The 17,794-nt window shown below is 47.6% G+C and overlaps 1 protein-coding gene across 3 annotated transcripts in view; it reads left to right on the top strand.

Annotated features, from left to right (window-relative positions):
* LOC124856537 (cytochrome P450 2J4-like) overlaps window positions 1-17,794 on the top strand; it is a 39,338-nt gene that overhangs the window by 1,271 nt on the left and 20,273 nt on the right. The window lies entirely within an intron of this gene.

Here is a 17,794-nt window from a genome sequence, read left to right as displayed (position 1 = left end):
CTGTATGTGTGTTTGGGTTTAAAGGAGTCAGTGGCTGACTGGAGCATGACCTCTTTTCCACTCGGCAAAAATGTCACATCCAGGAACACTCTAATTTATTTTGTATTTCAACCATTTCCCATAATTACCAACATTCTGCTGCCAGAGCAGTTTTTGTCTTTGTCATTTGATTATCTGCACCGAGGACAATGATCAGCCCGTGGTGGACTTACTAACCAAACATTCAAGTTAATGACAGGAAAAGGCATGTGTAATGGTGCGTTCTGACCGAAGCCGAACGACGTGACAGGAGCAAGCGATTAGAGTGGTGTGTCCTACAAAGTTTTGCAGCAATTAATCACAGGTGGACCATTGATTAGTTGACTATTTTATTTTTCTAAATTACATATGTAATATTATATAAACTAAAGTAATTAAACAAAGATACAGTTTTACTGAAGGTGAGACATACATACCATATGTATACAGTTATTAATAACTGTAATATGAGTACTGATAAGGTCCAGGATGATGTTCTATGCTATATTTTAAACACCACAACTTAACACCCTTTCCTCTCAGAGTGTTAAATAGTGAGAACTGCAATAATGTCTCACTTTCTTAGTGACGAACAAAAGACTGTTGTAAAATGTTTCATTTGTTATTTCTCCAGAAGTGAAATGAAGGGCTGATAAGATTCATAAAAGAAGGAACAATTTTAAGAAAATGTTTTGAAAGCTCTTGGCATAATAAAATAAATGTTTATGACTAAGATTTAGGAAAATCCACTATGTTCCACTTTATTCCTCTTTCCTTTTTTTAAATATAAGAATAAAGCCCATGGGGAGAGGCGGCGGGCTGGGGTGGGTTTGCTTGTCGCCCCCCAGCTCAGCCGTCTAGTGTTGGGGTTTACCCCAGTGGATGAGAGGGTCGCATCCCTGCGCCGTCGGGTTCGGAAGAGGTCTCTGACTATCATTTCAGCCTACGGGCCGAGTGGTAGTGCAGAGTACCAGGCCTCGGGGGTGCTGGATAGTGCCCCTTTCAGGGACTCCATTATTCTGCTGGGGGACTTCAACGCTCACGTGGGAAACGACAGTGACACCTGGAGAGGCGTGATCGGGAGGAATGGACTCCCCGATCTGAATCCGAGCGGTGTTTTGTTATTGGACTTCTGTGCTAGTCACGGATTGTCCATAATGAACACCATGTTCAAACATAAGGGTGTCCATCAGTGCACTTGGCACCAGGACACCCTAGGCAGGAGGTCAAAAAGGTGGTTAAAAAGCTCCGTGGTGGCAGGGCTTCGGGGTTGGATGAGATCCGCCCTTAGTACCTCAAGTTTTTGGATGTTGTGGGGCTGTGATGGTTGACACGCCTCTTCAACATTGCGTGGCGGACAGGGACAGTGCCTCTGGATTGGCAGACTGGGGTGGTGGTCCCCCTACATAAGAAGGGTGACCAGAGGGTGTGTTCCAACTACAGGGGGATCACACTCCTCAGCCTTCCTGGTAAGGCCTACGCCAGGGTATTGGAGAGGAGAATCCGGCCGATAGTCGAACCCTGGCTTCAGGAGGAGCAGTGAGGTTTTCGTCCCGGCCGTGGAACACTGGACCAGCATTATACCCTCTACAGGGTACTCGAGGATTCATGTGTTTTGTGGACCTGGAGAAAGCATTCGACTGTGTCCCTCGTGATGCCCTGTGGGGGTTGCCCCAGGAGTATGGAATCGGGGGCCCTTTACTAGGGGCCATCCGGTCTCTGTACAAGCAGAGCAGGAGTTTGGTCCGCATTGGCGGCACTAAGTCGGACCTGTTCCCGGTGCATGTTGGACTCCGGCAGGGCTGCCCTTTGTCACCGGTCCTGTTCATAACTTTTATGGACAGGATTTCTAGGCGCAGCCAAGGGTCGGAGGGGGTCTGGTTTGGGGACCAGAGGATTTCGTCTCTTCTTTTGCGGATGACGTGGTCCTGCTGGCCCCCTCTAGCCAAGACCTACAGCATGCACTGGGGCGGTTCGCAGCCGAGTGTGAAGCAGCAGAGATGAAAATCAGCTCCTCCAAGTCCGAGGCCATGGTTCTCGACCGGAAAAGGGTGGCTTGTCCTCTTCAGGTTGGAGGGGAGTTCCTGCCTCAAGTGGAGGAGTTTAAGTATCTCGGGGTCTTGTTCACAAGTGAGGGAAGAATGGAGCGGGAGATCGACAGACGGATCGGTGCGGCTGCCACAGTAATGGGGGCGCTGTGCCGGTCTGTTGTGGTGAAGAGAGAGCTGTGCCGAAAGGCGAAGTTCTTGATTTACCGGTCGGTCTACGTTCCTACCCTCAACTATGGCCATGGACTTTGGGTCATGACCGAATGAACTGTAGTAAAGCATTAAAGTAAATCCCTAGGTGAAGATGTTAAACTGCAGCATAGAAGGAATAAACTTAAAGAAAAGTCAAACTGCTTGAGAAATGTGGGTACATATGGGCTCACCAAAAATAAATGTATTTTTTTCTTACCAGTGGATACTCCCAAAAACTCCCAGGCTCTTAGAATTAGAGGTGAGTAGATTTAACTGCAGGTGAGTGATCTTGGTAAACAAGGCCAGTATTAAACTGATTTCAGGTTCATCATAGGGGCTGTAATGTCCTCCCCCATGCAGCCATTGAATCTCATATAAGGAAAAGTAGCAAAAATATTCCTAAAGAGAACCATGATAAGCTGCACTGAGGAGTGTTTAAACCGATCGAGCAAACTACTGGAAGATAGCCAGTGCATTCAAGCTCCACGTCCTGTTTGTGGACCTTATGACTTGCCTAACCCGTTCTCCAGTCACTTTAGTTCATAAACTCTTGAGGATTCGAAGATTTAAAAAAATAAAAAAATACTTTGAACAGTATTTGTTCTTTGCCAATACACACAAGATGTTGAAAACATGTTAAGAACATTTAGAATGAGGCGAGTTATGTTGGTAGTAGGGGTGAGAAATTGATGGACCCGAGTTCCTCAGACCTGATGTTGTTCAAGTCTCTTTTATAAATGTCTGCATGTGGACCAGATCTTTAATGGAGGTTTGTAGATGTGAGCATTTGTAAGGTTTTAAACCTGACAAATACGAAAACCAAAACAATTGTATATTTCAACAGCTAGTTGAAAGAGGCTGTATGTGATGATAGTGAATCTCCAGTCATATTTAATAATGTCTCAAGATAGAAATCAAGATGGTAGGATTAGTGTAGGAGCAGCAGACTGGCTCTGTGACCGTGTGAAGCAAAGATGTGGAATTCTGTGGTGGTCATGTTTGGGAAAACACGCTGTTTAACTCAACACAGCTTCCTGATCACACCGAGGTGTTAGCAGAGAGGGCTTTCACCCTTGTTTTAATAAAAGCCCCAACCCAGCTATGTACAATATAAACAAGTGAAGTGGTTGAAACTATGACCGAAAGAGTGATGCAACATTACCACGCAGTTATTTATGTTTGAGAACCAAGGATTATCTTGAAGAATCTGGAAATGAAGTTAAGTTTGGAACCAACTTAGGCAATAATTGGTATACCATCAAACAACCATTCACAATGCAAGATCAGATAAAACATTATTTTAATAAAATAATATTTTAAAGAATGATTTGCTGAACAAAACCAACCTTTTGGATGACTAATCCTCATTGGTGTTTAATTAGCTGCCTTTACTCGTACTCGTCTCGTACTCATCGTCTTCCGCTTATCCGGGACCGGGCGCGGGGGCAGCAGACTCAGCAGAGACACCCAGACGTCCCTCTCTCCAGACACCTCCTCCAGTTCCTCCAGGGGGAGCCCAAGGTGTTCCCAGGCCAGCCGAGAGACATAGTCCCTCCAGCGTGTCCTGGGCCGTCCCCTGGGCCTCCTCCCGGTGGGACGTGCCTGGAACACCTCCCGAGGAAGGCGTCCAGAAGGCATCCGGTATAGATGCCCGAGCCACTTCAACTGGCTCCTCTCGATGTGGAGGAGCAGCGGCTCTACTATGAGCCCCTCCCGGATGGCCGAGCTCCTCACCCTATCTCTAGGGGAGTGCCCGGCCACCCTACGGAGGAAGCTCATTTCAGCCGCTTGTATGCGGGATCTCGTTCTTTCGGTCATGACCCAAAGTTCATGGCCATAGGTGAGGGTAGGAACGTAGACCGACCGGTAAATTGAGAGCTTCACTTTTCGGTTCTCTCTTCACCACAACAGACCGGCACAACGCCCAAATTGCTGCGGTAGCCGCACCAATCCGTCTGTCAATCTCCCGCTCCATTCTTCCCTCACTCGTGAACAAGACCCCGAGATACTTAAATTCCTCCACTTGAGGCAGGAACTCCCCTCCAACCTGAAGAGGACAAGCCACCCTTTTCCGTTCGAGAACCATGGCCTCGGACTTGGAGGAGCTGATCCTTATCCCAGCCGCTTCACACTCGGCTGCGAACCGCCACAGCGCATGCTGTAGATCTTGGCTAGAGGGGGCCAGCAGGACCACGTCATCCGCAAAAAGAAGAGACGAAATCCACTGGTCCCCAAACCAGACCCCTCCGGCCCTTGGCTGCATCTAGAAATCCTGTCCATAAAAGTTATGAACAGGACCGGTGACAAAGGGCAGCCCTGCAACATGCACCGGGAACAGGTCCGACTTAGTGCCGGCAATGCGGACCAAACTCCTGCTCCGCTCATACAGGGACCGGATGGCCCCTAACAAAGGGCCCCCGATTCCATACTCCTGAAGCACCCCCCACAGGGCATCATGAGGGACACAGTCAAATGCCTTCTCCAGGTCCACAAAACACATGTGAACCGGTTGAGCAAACTCCCGTGAACCCTCGAGCACCCTGTAGAGGGTATAGAGCTGGTCCAGTGTTCCACGGCCGGGACAAAAACCACACTGCTCCTCCTGACGCCGAGGTTCGACTATCGGTCGGACTCTCCTCTCCAATACCCTGGCGTGGGCTTTACCAGGGAGGCTGAGGAGTGTGATCCCCCTGTAGTTGGAACACACCATCCGGTCCCCCTTGGACCACCACCCCAATCTGCCAGTCCAGAGGCACTGTACCCGACTGCCACGCAATGTTGAAGAGGCGTGTCAACCATGACAGCTCCACAAGATCCAGAGACTTGAGGTACTCAGGGCGGATCTCATCCACGCCCGAAGCCTTGCCACCGCGGAGCTTTTTAACCACCTCGGTGACTTCAGCCTGGGTGATGAAAGAGTCCAACCCCGAGTCCCCAGCCTCTGTTTCCACCACGGAATGCGTGATGGCAGGATTGAGGAGATCCTCGAAGTACTCCTTCCACCGCCCGATAATGTCCTCAGTCGTGGTCAGCAGCCTCCCGCCCACACTATAAACAGTGTTGGCGAAGCACTGCTTCCCCCTCCTGAGGCGCCGGACGGTTTGCCAGAATCGCTTCGAGGCCAACCGGTAGTCCTTCTCCATGGCCTCACTGAACTCCTCCCAGGCCCGAGTTTTTGCCTCTGCCACAGCCCGGGCCGCAGCACGCTTGGCCTCACGGTACCCGTCAGCCGCCTCAGGAATCCCACAAGCCAACCACAGCCGATAGGACTCCTTCTTCAGCTTGACAGCATTCCTTACTGCCGGTGTCCACCGCCGGGTTCCGGGATTGCCGCCGCGACAGGCACTGCAGACCTTACGGCCGCAGCTACGGGCAGCAGCATCGACAATAGATGCGGAGAACACGGTCCACTCGGACTCTATGTCTCCAACATCCCCCGGGATCTGGTCGAAGCTCTCCCGGAGGTGGGAGTTGAATACATCCCTGGCCGAGGGCTCCGCCAGGCGTTCCCAGCAGACCCTCACTATGCGCTTGGGCCTGCCAAGTCTGTCCGGCTTTCTCCTCCTCCAGCGGATCCAACTCACCACCAGGTGATGATCAGTGGACAAGTCAGCCCCTCTCTTCACCCGAGTGTCCAAAACATGCGGCCGAAGGTCTGATGATACGACAACAAAGTCGATCATTGACCTCCTGCCTAGGGTGTCCTGGTGCCAAGTGCACTGATGGACACCCTTATGTTTGAACATGGTGTTCGTTATGGACAATCCGTGACTAGCACAGAAGTCCAATAACAAAACACCACTCGGATTCAGATCGTCGAGCCCATTCCTCCCGATCACGCCTCTCCAGGTGTCACTGTCGTTCCCCACCTGGGCTTTGAAGTCCCTCAGCAGAATAATGGAGTCCCCGGGAGGGGCACTATCCAGCACCCCCGACAGGGACGCCAAGAAGGTCGGGTACTCTGCACTACCACTCGGCCCGTAGGCTGAAATGATAGTCAGATACCTCTCCCCAACCCTAAGGTGCAGGGATACGACCCTCTCATCCACTGGGGTAAACCCCAACACGAGACGGCTGAGCTGGGGGGCAACAAGCAAACCCACACCCGCCGCCTCTTCCCGTGGGCCACTCCAGAGTAGAAGAGAGTCCAACCCCTCTCAAGGAGATGGGTTCCAGAGCCCACGCTGTGCGTGGAGGCGAGCCCGACTATTTCTAGTCGATATCTCTCGACCTCCCGCACAAGCTCAGGCTCCTTCCCCCCCAGCGAGGTGACATTCCACGTCCCTAGAACCAGCCTAAACATCCGGGGATCGGGCCGCTGAGGTCTCCACCTTCGTCCGCCACCCAATCCTCTTTGCACCGGTCCCTCACGGTTCCCCCTGCAGGTGGTGGGCCCACTGGGGGATGGCCTCGCGTCTCTCGTTCGGGCTTGGCCCGGCCGGGTCCCGCAAGGAGCAACCCGGCCACTAGGCGCTCTCCGACGAGTCCCGACCCCAGACCTGGCTCCAGGGTGGGACCCCAGCTCCGCCGTACCGGGCGACGTCACGTGCCTCAATATTTTGTTCTTCATGAGGGATTCTTGAACCACTCTTTGTCTGACCCATCACCTAGAGCCTGTTTGCCATGGAAGACCCTATAATAATAATATTTAAGGAAATATAATTTTGAACAAGAACCAAACCTTCTGGATAAATGGGTCTTAATAGTGTTTAATTAGCTGGCTTAGCCTAGTACAAATAATATTTAAGGAAATATTAAGGAAATGTTAAAATATTTGAGAAAATATTATTTTGAGTGAGGACCAACAACTTTTCTGGGTAAATAATATGCAGCTGTTTAGTTAGTTATCATGTTTAGTAAAATAATATTTAAGGAAATATTACTTCCTAGATTGGAAACTAACAACCTTTTTGGGTAAATGATCTTCATCTCATAAAGTGGGCGAGCACGTGTTCTTAGCCGTTAGCGGTTGGAGCTAACAAAATAAGCTTATAGCTTACCAGAATCAAACACATACCTTTAAAATACCACTAATAAAAGGGTTGAAATGCAAAAGCGTGGACGACGCGTTATGGCCGATCTACTGTGTTTAAAAACCACCCCTTGTCTTATCTTTAAGAACACAACACAGAACACATCATTAGCTGAGTTTCTCAACAGAAACAAAAACAAACGTCATTAAACTCTAAACTGATCTTCTCTGCCCAAAGACTACCTCTTACGTGAACCTGCTGAGGAGAAGTTGTCCTTGGCGTTGAGGAAAACATCCACGTGTGGATACCCAAAGGGTTAGCTTGCAGCTAACCTCCATGGCTGTGGGGAAGGGCTTAAGTGGACCTGGGCAACACGTACGACAAAGGCACGTTTGGCTCCTTGAGTGACTGCGATGCGGCGGGGTAGCTTGTGCTATCTGGACGTGCATGCAGGAAGTCGTGCGATACGGTCCTGGCCCCTTTTTCCAGGCCGTGGGGAAATCAATTAGGGCTGCTTCTGGAGGCCTCAGAAGAAAAGCCAAGTCAAGCTTGTCTTACTACACCCTTTATATGAATGAATGCCGGATACTCAAACAGCAAATTATTACTTAACTTTGGTGCATGTCATCGTAGTCTCTCTGGATCCAAGTTGAAGAGTTATGTTTGCTTGCCAGCAAGGAGACACTGTCTCTCCTTGCAGCTCTGTCGGGGACCTGTGTGGAAGAGGTCTGTTAGTTGGAACACGGGGTTTTTATTCAAACAGTGACTTCACGGGAAGTCCGCAGTCCTTCTGCGCCTGGGTTGTGCTGGAAGTAGATTACTGTGATTTATTAAAAAAATTCCAGAAAAGATCAAACTGGCCTTTAAATGTTGAAATCCATGGCTGGACCCGACATATACATTTGTAAATAACTAGGGAGCTGACCAAGTAGACCTTTATAAATAAGTAAATACAGGTGCCGAAGCCTGCAAGATGTCAAAGATTACCAACCAACACGATCATAAAGTACACGGCGATCCGCTGGGGCAGGAGAAAGCCGGACAGACTTGGCAGGCCCAAGCGCTTAGTGAGCATCTGCTGGGAACGTTGGCGGACCCCTTGGCCAGGGATGTATTCAACTCTCACCTCCGGGAGAGCTTTGACCAGATCCCGGGGGATGTTGGAGACATAGAGTCCGAGTGGACCATGTTCTCCGCATCTATTGTCGATGCTGCCGCCCGTAGCTGCGGCCGTAAGGTCTGCGGTGCCGGTCGCGGCAGCAATCCCCGAACCCGGTGGTGGACACCGGCAGTAAGCTGAAGAAGGAGTCCTATCGGCTGTGGTTGGCTTGTGGGACTCCTGAGGCTGCTGCCCGTAGCTGCGGCCGTAAGGTCTGCAGTGCCTGTCGCGGCGGCAATCCCGGAACCCGGCGGTGGACACCGGCAGTAAGGAATGCTGTCAAGCTGAAGAAGGAGTCCTATCGGCTGTGGTTGGCTTGTGGGATTCCTGAGGCGGCTGACGGGTACCGTGGGCCCAAGCGTGCCGCGGCCCGGGCGGTGGCAGAGGCAAAAACTCGGACCTGGGAGGAGTTCAGTGGGGCCGTGGAGAAGGACTATCGGTTGGCCCCGAAGCGATTCTGGCAAACAGTCCGGTGCCTCAGGAGGGGGAAGCAGTGGTTCGCCAACACTGTTTACAGTGGGGGTGGGGAGCTGCTGACCTCGACTGGGGACATTATCGGGCGGTGGAAGGAGTACTTAGAGGATCTCCTTAATCCTGCCATCACGCATTCCCTGGTGGAAACAGAGGCTAGGGACTTGGGGTTGGACTCTTTCATCACCCAGGCTGAAGTCACTGAGGTGGTTAAAAAGCTCCGCAGTGGCAGGGCTTCGGGGGTGGATGAGATCCGCCCTGAGTACCTCAATTCTCTGGATGTTGTGGAGCTGTCATGGTTGACACGCCTCTTCAACATTATGTGGCGGACGGGGACAGTGCCTCTGGACTGGCAGACTGGGGTGGTGGTCCCCCTTCATAAGAAGGGTGACCGGAGGGTGTGTTCCAACTACAGGGGGATCACACTCCTCAGCCTCCCTGGTAAGGCCTACGCCAGGGTATTGGAGAGGAGAGTCCGGCCGATAGTCGAACCTCGGCTTCAGGTGGAGCAGTGTGGTTTTCGTCCTGGCCGTGGAACACTGGACCAGGTCTATACCCTCTACTCTACATGGTACTCGAGGGTTCATGGGAGTTTGCCCAACCGGTCTACATGTGTTTTGTGGACCTGGAGAAAGCATTCAACTGTGTCCCTCGTGATGCCCTGTGGGGGGTGCTAAAGGAGGGTCGTACAGGGTCTGGTTTGGGGACCAGAGGATTTTGTCTCTTCTTTTTGCGGATGACGTGGTCCTGCTGGACCCCTCTAGCCAAGACCTACAGCAGGCGCTTTGGCGGTTCGCAGCCGAATGTGAAGCGGCTGGGATAAGGATCAGCTCCTCCAAGTCCGAGGCCATGGTTCTCGACCGGAAAAGGGTGGCTTGTCCTCTTCAGGTTGGAGGGGAGTTCCTGCCTCAAGTGGAGGAGTTTAAGTATCTCGGGGTCTTGTTCACGAGTGAGGGAAGAATGGAGCGGGAGATCGACAGACGGATTGGTGCGGCTACCGCAGCAATTTGGGCATTGTGCCGGTCCGTTGTGGTGAATAGAGAGCCGAAAAGTGAAGCTCTCAATTTACCGGTCGGTCTACTTTCCTACTCTCACCTATGGCCATGAACTTTGGATCATGACCAAAAGAACGAGATCCCGGATACAAGCGGCTGAAATGAGCTTCCTCCGTAGGGTGGCCGGGCACTCCCTTAGAGATAGGGTGAGGAGCTAGGCCATCCGGGAGGGGCTCGGAGTAGAGCCACTGCTCCTCCACATCGAGAGGAGCCAGTTGAAGTGGCTCGGGCATCTATACCGGATGCCTCCTGGACGCCTTCCTCTGGAGGTATTCCTGGCACGTCCCACTGGGAGGAGGCCCAGGGGGACGGGCCAGGACACGCTGGAGGGACTATGTCTCACGGCTTGCCTGGGAACGCCTTGGGCTCCCACCGGAGGAACTGGAGGAGGTATCTGGGGAGAGGGACGTCTGGGCTGAGTCTGCTCCCTCCACGATCCGGTCCCAGATAAAGCGGAAGATGACGAGTACGAGTAAGATTTAGGAAAATCAACTTTATACCAGTTTCCTTTTTTGAAATATAAGAATAAAGACAATGGAGCCCCAGGAGTGGAACACTTTGATGACATTTATGTAGATGACAAAAGAAGCACATTTATCTGGCCCATAGTAAACATCTCTGAGTTTAAGAAAAACTTTGTCAGCATAAATTCAGATTAAGTTATTTTCTAAATACCTCAAAGGGTGTCATTATTTGCTTCAGCAAAATGGTTTTTCATCAGGCCTAAACTCTGTTTCTCCTTGTCCTTCATTCAGCTTCTAACAAAAATAAAAACCTTTTTTGTGTGATTCACAATAAATTACATTCAGTCTAAAACCAGCCAAGACAAAGAACTGGTACAATATGTCCTATATCATTTTATTTTAAATTACCTAGAAATTGTCTTGTTGAAATCTAAATATTTTGGATTTGGGCTAAAGCCCCCAATGTTTTGAGACCCTAAAAACGCCGCTGCACTGACTTAATCGAGGCACACACCATCTCTCCCACAGCAGCTTCAGAGGACTGCGCACATTATGCGCAAAAATGAGATTAGCTAGACTGTCTTTAGTAAAAAGATTTAGGCTATATAAAACAATCTTTTTAATTTATCCCAATGATAAATTGAAGTTCTGCATTTTGCATATCTTATACTGCCAGTTTATATGGATAGACCTTCTCTTTGGTAGGTTCACTGTAAACAGACTCCAAACATACAGGTCCTTCTCAAAATATTAGCATATTGTGATAAAGTTCATTATTTTCCATAATGTAATGACCAATAAACCTGACCTTCTTGGTGGCATGGTGATAAGCACTGTGGCCTCACAGCAAGAAGGTTGCTGGGTTGAGCCTTGGCTAGAGAGGGTGAGACTCAACAGTTGCCTCTCCGAGCAAAATGAATGTATTTGTATTTAAGTTCCCGTGTATTTGATCACGTGGGTAATCACCAGTCATCACTATATAAGGTACGAACCATTCTTTATTGGACAGGTGTTCCACCCGTAATGGGAAAAACAGTTTTTTGACCGCTGAAGCAACAACGTGCCATATAGGTGTAGACGTTTGCACTGTGTTGGAATTATGGATGGATTTGACAAGAAACAAGACCGATAAACGGATGAATTGTTCAACTGGCAAAGGCGAGTTAGACTTTAATTCATCAGTCAAGGTAACAATCACTGTGTCAGTTCTGCTACTAGCTGTGTAACAACTCAGGGGCTTAAAGCATCTGCTTAACCTCTACACTCTGTGTGGAATTTGCATCTTTTCCCTGTCTATGCGTGGGTTCTCTCCAGCTTCCTCACATTGTCCAAAGACATGCACGTTAGGTGAATTTATTGGTTGAACTGATATGTATTTATCTTCATTCAGATACAAGAAGCTGAAACAACCGAGGAGGCACATTTTGCCATTGAAGAAGCAGCAGACAGCCTCAACATCATGTTGCCTTAGGCATGTCTCAAAGCTAGAGGAAAAGGACTCCCTGGTTCGCTCTGCTGTCGAGTTCATTGTCAACGGACGTATGAGAGATGCTCACGAACAGTAAGCAATTTCTTGCCTCTTACTCAAATAAAACCGTTGATGTCTTTATAAGATCTGCTGAAAGAAAAAAATTGGTTCCTCCATGTTAGCTGTAAGCTTTCTTGTGTTAAGGTGCTTTTATCAATAAGATTGATGGACAGGAATATTAATCTATACTTCTAAAAAAAACAACCAGGCCAGAAATACAAGTCCTTCTCAAAATATTAGCATATTGTGATAAAGTTCATTATTTTCCATAATGTCATGATGAAAATTTAACATTCATATATTTTAGATTCATTGCACACAAACTGAAATATTTCAGGTCTTTTATTGTCTTAATACGGATGATTTTGGCATACAGCTCATGAAAACCCAAAATTCCTATCTCACAAAATTAGCATATCATTAAAATGGTCTCTAAACGAGCTATGAACCTAATCATCTGAATCAACGAGTTAATTCTAAACACCTGCAAAAGATTCCTGAGGCCTTTAAAACTCCCAGCCTGGTTCATCACTCAAAACCCCAATCATGGGTAAGACTGCCGACCTGACTGCTGTTCAGAAGGCCACTATTGACACCCTCAAGCAAGAGGGTAAGACAGAAAGAAATTTCTGAACGAATAGGCTGTTCCCAGAGTGCTGTATCAAGGCACCTCAGTGGGAAGTCTGTGGGAAGGAAAATGTGTGGCAGAAAACGCTGCACAACGAGAAGAGGTGACCGGACCCTGAGGAAGATTGTGGAGAAGGGCCGATTCCAGACCTTGGGGGACCTGCGGAAGCAGTGGACTGAGTCTGGAGTAGAAACATCCAGAGCCACCGTGCACAGGCGTGTGCAGGAAATGGGCTACAGGTGCCGCATTCCCCAGGTCAAGCCACTTTTGATATTACCATATTGTGATAAAGTTCATTATTTTCCATAATGTCATGATGAAAATTTAACATTCATATATTTTAGATTCATTGCACACTAACTGAAATATTTCAGGTCTTTTATGGTCTTAATACGGATGATTTTGGCATACAGCTCATGAAAACCCAAAATTCCTATCTCACAAAATTAGCATATTTCATCCGACCAATAAAAGAAAAGTGTTTTTAATACAAAAAACGTCAACCTTCAAATCATCATGTACAGTTATGCACTCGATACTTGGTCGGGAATCCTTTTGCAGAAATGACTACTTCCATGTGGCGTGGCATGGAGGCAATCAGCCTGTGGCACTGCTGAGGTCTTATGGAGGCCCAGGATGCTTCGATAGCGGCCTTTAGCTCATCCAGAGTGTTGGGTCTTGAGTCTCTCAACGTTCTCTTCACAATATCCCACAGATTCTCTATGGGGTTCAGGTCAGGAGAGTTGGCAGGCCAATTGAGCACAGTGATACCATGGTCAGTAAACCATTTACCAGTGGTTTTGGCACTGTGAGCAGGTGCCAGGTCGTGCTGAAAAATGAAATCTTCATCTCCATAAAGCTTTTCAGCAGATGGAAGCATGAAGTGCTCCAAAATCTCCTCATAGCTAGCTGCATTGACCCTGCCCTTGATAAAACACAGTGGACCAACACCAGCAGCTGACACGGCACCCCAGACCATCACTGACTGTGGGTACTTGACACTGGATGTCTGGCATTTTGGCATTTCCTTCTCCCCAGTCTTCCTCCAGACTCTGGCATCTTGATTTCCGAATGACATGCAGAATTTGCTTTCATCCAAAAAAAGTACTTTGGACCACTGAGCAACAGTCCAGTGCTGCTTCTCTGTAGCCCAGGTCAGGCGCTTCTGCCGCTGTTTCTGGTTCAAAAGTGGCTTGACCTAGGGAATGCGGCACCTGTAGCCCATTTCCTGCACACGCCTGTACACGGTGGCTATGGATGTTTCTACTCCAGACTAAGTCCACTGCTTCCACAGGTCCCCCAAGGTCTGGAATCGGCCCTTCTCCACAATCTTCCTATGGGTCCGGTCACCTCTTCTCGTTATGCAGCGTTTTCTGCCACACTTTTTCCTTCCCACAGACTTCCCACTGAGGTGCCTTGATACAGCACTCTGGGAACAGCCTATTCGTTCAGAAATTTCTTTCTGTGTCTTACCCTCTTGCTTGAGGGTGTCAATAGTGGCCTTCTGGACAGCAGTCAGGTCGGCAGTCTTACCCATGATTGGGGTTTTGAGTGATGAACCAGGCTGGGAGTTTTAAAGGCCTCAGGAATCTTTTGCAGGTGTTTAGAGTTAACTTGTTGATTCAGATGATTAGGTTCATAGCTCGTTTAGAGACCCTTTTAATGATATGCTAATTTTGTGAGATAGGAATTTTGGGTTTTCATGAGCTGTATGCCAAAATCATCTGTATTAAGACAATAAAAGACCTGAAATATTTCAGTTAGTGTGCAATGAATCTAAAATATATGAATGTTAAATTTTCATCATGACATTATGGAAAATAATGAACTTTATCACAATATGCTAATATTTTGAGAAGGACTTGTATTTCTGGCCTGGTTGTTTTTTTTTAGAAGTATAGATTAATATTCCTGTCCATCAATCTTATTGATAAAAGCACCTTAACACAAGAAAGCTTACAGCTAACATGGAGGAACCAATTTTTTTCTTTCAGCAGATCTTATAAAGACATCAACGGTTTTATTTGAGTAAGAGGCTAGAAATTGCTTACTGTTCGTGAGCATCTCTCATACGTCCGATGACAATGAACTCGACAGCAGAGCGAACCAGGGAGTCCTTTTCCTCTAGCTTTGAGACATGCCTAAGGCAACATGATGGTGAGGCTGTCTGCTGCTTCTTCAATGGCAAAATTTGCCTCCTCAGTTGTTTCAGCTTCTTGTATCTGAATGAAGATAAATACATATCAGTTCAACCAATAAATTCACCTAACGTGCATGTCTTTGGACAATGTGAGGAAGCTGGAGAGAACCCACGCATAGACAGGGAAAAGATGCAAATTCCACACAGAGTGTAGAGGTTAAGCAGATGCTTTAAGCCCCTGAGGTGTTACACAGCTAGTAGCAGAACTGACACAGTGATTGTTACCTTGACTGATGAATTAAAGTCTAACTCGCCTTTGCCAGTTGAACAATTCATCCGTTTATCGGTCTTGTTTCTTGTCAAATCCATCCATAATTCCAACACAGTGCAAACGTCTACACCTATATGGCACGTTGTTGCTTCAGCGGTCAAAAAACTGTTTTCCCCATTACGGGTGGAACACCTGTCCAATAAAGAATGGTTCGTACCTTATATAGTGACGACTGGTGATTACCCACGTGATCAAATACACGGGAACTTAAATACAAATACATTCATTTTGCTCGGAGAGGCAACTGTTGAGTCTCACCCTCTCTAGCCAAGGCTCAACCCAGCAACCTTCTTGCTGTGAGGCCACAGTGCTTATCACCATGCCAACAAGAAGGTCAGGTTTATTGGTCACTAAATTCTCCCTAAAAGTCATGGTTGTTCATCTTTATGTCGGCCTTACAATGAAAGGGTGACTTGTCCAAGATGTACCCTGCCCAATGCCTGGGTTAGGCTCCAGGCTATCCAGGACTAAGCAAATAAAAAAATAACGTAGATGGATTACAAACTTTGAAATGGTTAGCAAAATGTCACCCTATAATCATACCTTGAGTAGCTGCTCCCGGAGTTTGTGATCATGCAGATCTACTCTGACAGGGGCTGTTGGAAGCCTACAAATCTGCTGAAACAGCCTCTCAGGGAGATAAACAGGGAGATTTTGTTAAACCGGAGGCCTTCATGCCTTTCTCTGCAGGTAAAACAGAATAAAAAACAAGTCACATCTGTGGTGATAAGCAGAGTAGGTGAAATCAATCGGTTTCCTGTTTTCCAGGTCCTCGGGTGTGTCTCGGAGAGGGTCTGGCTCGAATGGAGCTCTTCCTCTTCACTGTGACTTTATTGAAAAAGTTTAAGTTCATCTGGCTGGAGGATGCAGGAAAACCAGACTTTACTCCGGTCTACGGTGTTATGTTGTCTCCCAAACCTTATAACATGAAGGTCCAGCTGAGATCTTAAGTCTGAGGACAGCGGAAACACACTGTGTTTAAAGGGTAATTTACAACTAAAAACTACTTAACTGCAACTAAACAACTCTTAAAACAAAACAAAAGAGCAAAGTGTACCGGAGTCAAATTCCTTGTTTGTATGTATGAACTTGGCAATAAAGCTGATTCTGATTCTGATTCTTATTGGTTAACAAACTTATGATATAGGTATTCAGTTTGAGCACAATAATGGGTTTATCAGATTCTTAATCCTTTTTTCTGTTTCTCCTGATCTGTTTACTGTTATTATTAAATGAAGCATCATAATGAACAATGACTGCAGACTTAAGAGTGTATCAGCAGGAATGGTTTGATCTGGTTTGTGCAACAGTGTTATTGCTGGAACCAGTTGCTAGAGTTGACTACAGCAGTCACCTACACCAGCCAAACATGTGAATATTTGGAAATAGAAAGAGAACATCTGGAGACATCCTTGAGTTCGTGGGACCAGTATTAACCGCGGATTATTTCAGGCTTCTGCCAACGTTGCTGTGTGGATTAGACTTGCTCTTCATATCAGGACAGTCTACAATATGGTTTGTAAATAAATGTTCTTTTGGCAGAGTAGCATTCAGAATCGTCAGAAGCCAAGAAGAAGGTCAACAGATTATCATTTCAAATGTAGTGGAAATGTATACAGAAACGAAAGGGGGAAAAAAGAAAAGGGAGAGAGGTGGGGGGAAAAGAAAAAAGTGTTAGGATTATGAATCTGAGAATATTATTTAATTTTAATATTTTATCAAATAATATTTCGGTCTGTTAAGGGTTGTCCTGTGAATATCAGCCCAGTAAGGCGATGGTATTAGGACAAAATAGAAAGGTGTGAGACGAGCTCTGACATTATTGAACAACATAAACTCTGCACATATATAGAATGAATTCACACAATTTCTTAAAATACAAGAATTTATTAACAAAAATAAGTCAACTCAAAGTCAAACATATTTCAATCAATAAACTCTTTACTATGCTAAAACAATCCAACTAACTACTAAGCAGAATTAAAGAATAATGAAGACTAATGGGCTATTTACAATATAAACAAGTTGATTAAAGATGATTGGAAATTATTTGTTAACGAGGCTGGTGGCAGATGGGAAAAAACTGTTCTTGTGGCGTGAGGTTTTGGTCCGGATGGACCGCAGCCTCCTGCCAGAGGGGAGAGTCTCAAAGAGTCTGTGACCGGGGTGGGAGGGATCAGCCAGAATCTTCCCTGCCCGCTTCAGGGTCCTGGAGGTGTACAGTTCCTGGAGCGACAGTAGACTGCAACCAATCACCTTCTCAGCAGACCGAATGACACGCTGCAGCCTGCCCTTATCCTTGGCTGTAGCAGCGGCGTACCAGATGGTGATGGAGGAGGTGAGGATGGACTCAATGATGGCTGTGTAGAAGTGCACCATCATAGTCTTTGGCAGGTTGAATTTCTTCAGCTGCCGCAGGAAGAACATCCTCTGCTGGGCTTTCTTGATGAGGGAGCTGATGTTTGGCTCCCACTTGAGATCCTGGGAGATGATGGTTCCCAGGAAGCGGAAAGATTCCACAGCGTCAATTGTGGAGTCACATAGGGTGATGGGGGCAGGTGGTGCTGGGTTCCGCCTGAAGTCCACAACCATCTCCACTGTCTTTAGAGCGTTGAGCTCAAGGTTGTTCTGGCTGCACTAGTCCAACAGATGGTCCACCTCCCATCTGTACGTGGACTTGTCACCATCAGAGATGAGTCCGATCAGGGTGGTGTCGTCCGCAAACTTCAGAAGCTTGACAGACTGGTGACTGGAGGTGCAGCTGTTGGTGTACAGGGAGAAGAGCAG

Source organism: Girardinichthys multiradiatus, chromosome 2 (genome assembly GCF_021462225.1).
Source record: "Girardinichthys multiradiatus isolate DD_20200921_A chromosome 2, DD_fGirMul_XY1, whole genome shotgun sequence".
In the NCBI taxonomy this organism is placed as follows: Eukaryota; Metazoa; Chordata; class Actinopteri; order Cyprinodontiformes; family Goodeidae; genus Girardinichthys; species Girardinichthys multiradiatus.
The sequence above is the reverse complement of the archived record's forward strand: the minus strand, read 5'-3'. Positions and strand labels throughout refer to the sequence as shown.